The sequence below is a fragment of the Cebus imitator genome, unplaced genomic scaffold (genome assembly GCF_001604975.1).
Source record: "Cebus imitator isolate Cc_AM_T3 unplaced genomic scaffold, Cebus_imitator-1.0 Scaffold229, whole genome shotgun sequence".
Classification (NCBI taxonomy): Eukaryota; Metazoa; Chordata; class Mammalia; order Primates; family Cebidae; genus Cebus; species Cebus imitator.
Genome location: NW_016107544.1, coordinates 2,902,888 through 2,908,887, shown reverse-complemented (window position 1 = coordinate 2,908,887; position 6,000 = coordinate 2,902,888). Strand labels below are relative to the sequence as shown.

The window sequence follows — 6,000 nt, the reverse complement described above, 5'->3', positions numbered from 1 at the left end:
GTCCAATAGCTGCAGAATACATGTTCTTCTAAATGCAACATAGAATATTCTCCAGGAAAGGTCATATGTTAGGCCACATAACAAGTCTTAACAAGTTTAAAAGAATCAAAATTATATTAAGTATCTTTTCTGATCACAAAATAGAATAAAATTAGAAATCAATAACCAGAGGAACTTTGGAAATGGTACAAATACATGAACATTAAACGACATCCTCATGAACCACTAATGGGTCAATGGAGCAATTAAAAAGGAATTTTTTTAAAAAATTATTGAGTCAAATATAAAGCGGGAACATGATATACTTGAACCAATGGGATATAGCAAAAACAGTTTTAAGAGGGACATTTACAGCAGTATTCGCCTACATCAAAAAACTAGAAAGATCTCAAATGGCAACTCAAGAAACTGGAATAACAGGAGCAAATTGAACTCAAAATTAGTAGAATGAAAGAGAAAAATACACAGGAGAAGGCCATTTGAAGACACAGGCACAGAGAAGAGACAATACCATGTAATGACAACACAAATATTAGAGCTATATAGATGCAAATCTAAGAATGACAAGGGTTGCTGGCAATCACCAGAAGCTGGGAGAGAGAACATGAATTTTCAGATACGGCAATGATTTTTTGATTTCTAGACTCTGACACTTCGAGAGAATCCATCTCTAAGGTACCTAGTTTGTAGTACTTTGTTATGGCAGCTCTAGAAAACTAATACAATGGAAATTTGGGGAGTGAATGTGAGAAGATGAGCTACTTTATAAGATATTTAATAAGGTAGCTTAAGCAAGCTGGCAGTGACAATATTTTCTCATGTGTAATTGCCAGACATATCTAAAGAAAGATAGAAAGAGAGAAAAGATTATAGCAGTCCCTGCCATGATCTGCTGAAGGAGAGAAGAGATTGTAATAGAAGTTAACAATAAAATTAAAAGAGATAAGCAAGAAAGCCAGATTTATAGAATAGGTAATAGAATTTGATTGAAGTATTGTGCAGTGGTGCTGCGTTTAGAAAAGATTGGCCCAGTTTCCTCTGGGAATTGGAATGAAGTAGAGACACATGAAGGAAAACTTCTGCCAAATTCTCTCTCATTGTTCACTAATATGGCACATTTGCCTGCTGAAAGCCATTGTGCTTTCAGGGGTCAAGGACTCAAGTAAGGAAAAGTTTGATGAGGAGGGGCAGGTTGATGTTATGTAATGTGAATGTGCATAAGCCTAAATCTGGAGTATTTCAACATTCTCACTGTAGGAGAACTGTATAATTATAAATGTACAAAGGCTTAGAATGGAAAGGGTCCAAATCCTATTATAAATGTGTAACACAGACCTAAATATGAACTCTCCAAGGAGCATAGACAATGAGTGACAGGTCTGCAATGCAGGTTTCAGACTCTTAACTGTACCATATTGGAGATTAAAATCCCTAAAAATATTGTCTTAGTGTGTTTTTTATTGCTATAACAGAACACCACAGATTTAGTTGTACCTAGCAGAATGGGTAATTTACAAAGAAAATAAACTTATTTCTCACAGTTCTGGAAGCTGAGCAGTCCAAGAACATGGCACTGGCATCTGGTGACGGTCATTCCATGGTGGAAAGGTGAAAGATGAAAGCATGTGCATGAGACAGAGGGAGAGGGAATTGGGCCTAACATCCTTTTACCAGGAGCCCGTTCCCAAGATAGTAGTATTAATCCATTCGTGAGGGTGGAGCCCTTATGAGCTAATCACCACTTCTAAAGGCTCTGCTTCTCAATACTGTTTCATTGGTAATTAAATTTTAACATGAATTTTAGAGCAGACATTCAAATCACAGCAATTATGAAATAAAAATATTTTTAAAATTTGATGATTATGATGAGTGTATGTCCGTATTATAGTATGATTTTAGTTGTTTTCTCCACCCATTTAAATGAATATCACCATTAATGTCTGGGATTGGAACCAGGTTAAGTTTCATGTTTTCCATTTCATAAACTTTTACTTCTAGTAATGATTTTGGCTGAACAGAAAGAGAAATGTCACTAACAAAGAAAAGCAATTAAAGTACGCTTCCTTTCTTATTGACATTTACAATTAAAGGAACCATCTATTTCCATATTCCTAATGAAAATGGTAATCATTTGAAGAGTCGCTGAGTCTTTACCCTTTCCGTCTCTGTCATTTTCATGAATGATTATTAGCTTCTGTATGCATAACAAGAAATGTATTATTATAGTTAAAATCACATAAGATTTTTCAGGGTTAATAAAGAGGGGTTATTTGCCATCCTGAGAATATTCCATTTAGCTGTAGCTGAAAAAAAAAGTAAAATTATAAAAGTTATGCCCATCTAGTCTATACCACTAAAATTTGAAAATGGGTATTAGTTATCATTGTCTTGATTAGCATCATTTTCATAGTTGGCAGTTAAGAGTGAGGGATCTTGGAGTCCAAACACTATTCTGGACTCATCTGTTGGCTTCACGCTTATTTAAACATTTGCAAATAACTTCACCTCTTAGCCTCACCTTTCAAATTTGTTTAATGGATGTAAATAGAATACCAACTTTGTAGGTTTGCTTTAGTAGCAAATGGGAGAATTCATTTAAACCCTTAGAATACTTTCTAGTACATAGGAATTAGTGAATACAAGGAACCATTTAACTGAAATGCAGTTAACTTTCAGGTGAAGCTTTCTCATTGGAATGATTCAGATTTCTGAGATGAGCAATCCTCATTTTCTCTCTCTCTGTTCTCTTTAATTTGCTCCTTTTTTAGCTTGGCTGTCACATTTGTAATTATTAAAAAGTCGTGTAATTGTAAATATGTAGTTATCCAGGACTGTGGGTTCTCCTTTTTGAATCTGATCTCTTTTTTGTGTGTACGCCAAAAAGATAGAGCAATAAACAAATACCACATGACATGCGCAGCCAAAAATTCATTACGCTCTCTGAAAAGTAACTGGACAAGAAGAAAAACATAGAGAAAAAGAGAACAGAATTTGTTGGCATGTTCTACACACAGACCATGACTTTTCAGAAGTCAGACTAAATAAAAACAGTTTAAAAAGAGGCAACAATTTGTAGAGGAGTCCTTGAAGGATTCTTCACTGTTTTCTTAGACAAAAAGAGACCAGTGGCTCCAAGTGCTTCTAAGCACTTATCTCTTACTTTCTTAACTGTAAGTTAAAATTTGTTTTACATTTTCACTTTGTATAAGGTCATTAAGATATAAAGTATATAGCCAATGCCAAACATATTGATTGAAAGTGTTACAATTATATTTATCAGATGTTCTAAATTATTTTGTTTTATGTTACAGTGCTAGTGGGTTATTTCATTAAAGAAACATATAACATTTTAGTGTGATAAAATGAAAAATGACTAGATTCAGAGGTATGTATAAATATTATCAGACAATAAATTCTCTCTCTGACACTGCTCTGAATATCCTTTTGAGAATTTGTAAGATTTTACTTCTTTAGAATGTGTAAGCCTTAGGACAAGTTCCTTTTTCCTGTGTTCTTTTGTTCTTTTAAAATGTTTTTTTGTGGTTTACTTATGGAGCTATTTAAATAGACCTCTGTATCCATAAGTGAAGTTTGGTGTTTTAATGTTTCTACTTTCTTAAGTTAGAAGTTAGAGATTATATTGAGTTTAGCTGGCTTTGCCTTTTATTTTATGAGAAAAAGAAAGTATAGCAAGTTCTCTGAACATTGTAATTTGTATATAACATCAACATTTGTTTAAATGGACTTCAGTAATCATAGTTGTGATACCAAATGATCATCTCTGGAATTTCAAACTGAAAACAAAGAATAAGGATTATTATAAATCAATTAGTCATATTAGCTTATGTTTTTGGTTTTAATCTGTGTGTATCTTACACATTTACTTCAGAAATGGAAATTTAAAAAAGAGAAATTAGCTTTTTGGAATTCTAAGAATGACTATAATGTTTTTGACTTTGCTTTACCCAGTGGTTAACAAGATATCAAATAAATGTACCCAAATGTGCAATTCAAAATAAGACTGCTTGTGGTGAAATCGCGGACTGACAAGGAACTGCAAAGTGGTTTCTTCCTGTTAAACTTTTATTTCTTAACAAGTAAAGAGGAAGTGTTTTTTGGATTCTAAACATTACTAAGATCTTACTGAGGGATATACTTTTAGTGGTTGTAATGTTAAGATTTCACAGAAAAAAAGTAACTTCTGAGACAAAAGGAAAAGAACTCATATACCATCACCTTTATCTCCCTCATAGCCATAAAAGTCTGGAGAGAAATACCAGCTGAGAGGACATTTTACAATTATTAATACTTTGTATTCTTTTTTAAAATCCTGATTGAATATATTACTACAATGTCATATAAGGCATTTAGTTGGTGCATCTTAAAAGTATGCATTTAAAACATGCAAAGTCTTTTTGTAACTGAACTTTCTTTTTTTATCTTCTTCCCCTAGTTATTGCTCTACAATATTTACTTTACCCTGTCAGTGAATACGACAAAATGATTAAAAAAGAAATAAGTGTGTGTCAACAAATTCAGACTCTTCTGTACAAGAATTTTCTTAGAAAATGGAGAACAAAAAGAGAGAGCTTATTGGTATGATTCACAATATATATAGTTTTTTCATAGCTAATAAATGAAAATCCATTATGTAGTATTATGCCATTTTTATTGCTTGTTTATAAATTCTGATTTTTAATTATTATACTGGCTAGTCAATTTGAGATTCTAAATACTGCAGAATGATATATTTTGCAAAATAGGATAATATTTATGTCAAGGTGAAATTAACTAAAGAGCTCATCTGACAGTTCCTAAAAAATAATCTTTTGCAGAATAGCACCAGCCATTTTCTACATAATTAATGCATTCAAATCTCAGAGTCATTCTGATTTACCCTTAGCTAACTTCATTGTTGGGGGCAGGGATAGCCAGGGGAAAGATAAGCTAGGCAAAATAAAATAGACTTTTTAATGGGTCAACCCTGATACTATTTGGGGACATTTCAGTTAATAGCATGTTATTTGGCAAGGCTGGTGAAATATCTATGAGTAAAAATTTGCAAACTTTTTTAGAATCTCTTCAAAGCTGTGCTCTTTGTAAACATAAAGTGGTTTCATGGAACAAGATCACAGCTTGTCAATACTTTTGCATTCTGTTGAGTTTCTTGTATGCTTATATGACTATTAAGATATTGTTACTATGAGATATAACTGGAGCTGCCTTAACCATGTAGAGATTGCAGTCTTTTCAGCAATAGCCAATACCATTTCAGTGGGAGCTAACAGGATTCATATCATGCTTTTAAATCTCTGCAATAGCTTTTGAAGCAGTTCAATCAAATATTTTGGTTTGTATATTGAAGAAGAATATATCTATATTTATCAGTCACTAGAATTTTAAAAAATGTATTATCAATCCAGAAATGTGGAAATATTTGAACAATGAACACCTATACATCCACAATCCAGTTTTCACAGCTGTTAATATCTTGCCATCTTTGTTTCATCTCTGTCTCCTCTTCTTCCCCCAAATATATGTAATGGCTAAATATCTTAGCTAGTATCTCAAAATATTAAGAACCTGGTTTCCTACATCACCACTATCCCATTGCACAAAATTAAAAATAATTGCATATCATGTAGTTCCATGGCCAAATTCAATTTTCTAAATTTCCCCCAAAATATCCTTTAAGGTTGATTAATGTCTTTAAGGTTGGTTTTTTCAGGAACCAAAGAGACAAAATTAGTTATCCTGTTGAATATTCCATGTTCTCTTTTTATCTGATTGCCTCTTCATGCTGTCATTTAAGTCATCACTCTGTCATCTACATTTTTTGTAAGCAGTGAGTTGGATCTAAAAGCAGGATCAAATTCTGGTTAAATATTTTTGGCAAGAATGTCTTCTATGTGATGCCATATACTTATAATGCTTCAAATATAAATATAAAATCAATGGCAGTCCCACTATTAGGAATGCTAAATCACTGGCTTAAGATTG

The 6,000-nt window shown here is 32.6% G+C and overlaps 1 long non-coding RNA gene across 1 annotated transcript in view; it reads left to right on the top strand.

Moving 5' to 3' along the window:
- The window catches only part of LOC119466794, an 8,802-nt gene extending 4,212 nt beyond the window's left edge, over positions 1-4,590 (top strand). The window contains exon 3 of the long non-coding RNA XR_005195274.1: positions 4,454-4,590. This is a non-coding gene — a long non-coding RNA (uncharacterized LOC119466794). The remainder of the gene's footprint in view (positions 1-4,453) is intronic.
- The last annotated feature ends 1,410 nt before the right edge of the window (positions 4,591-6,000 follow it).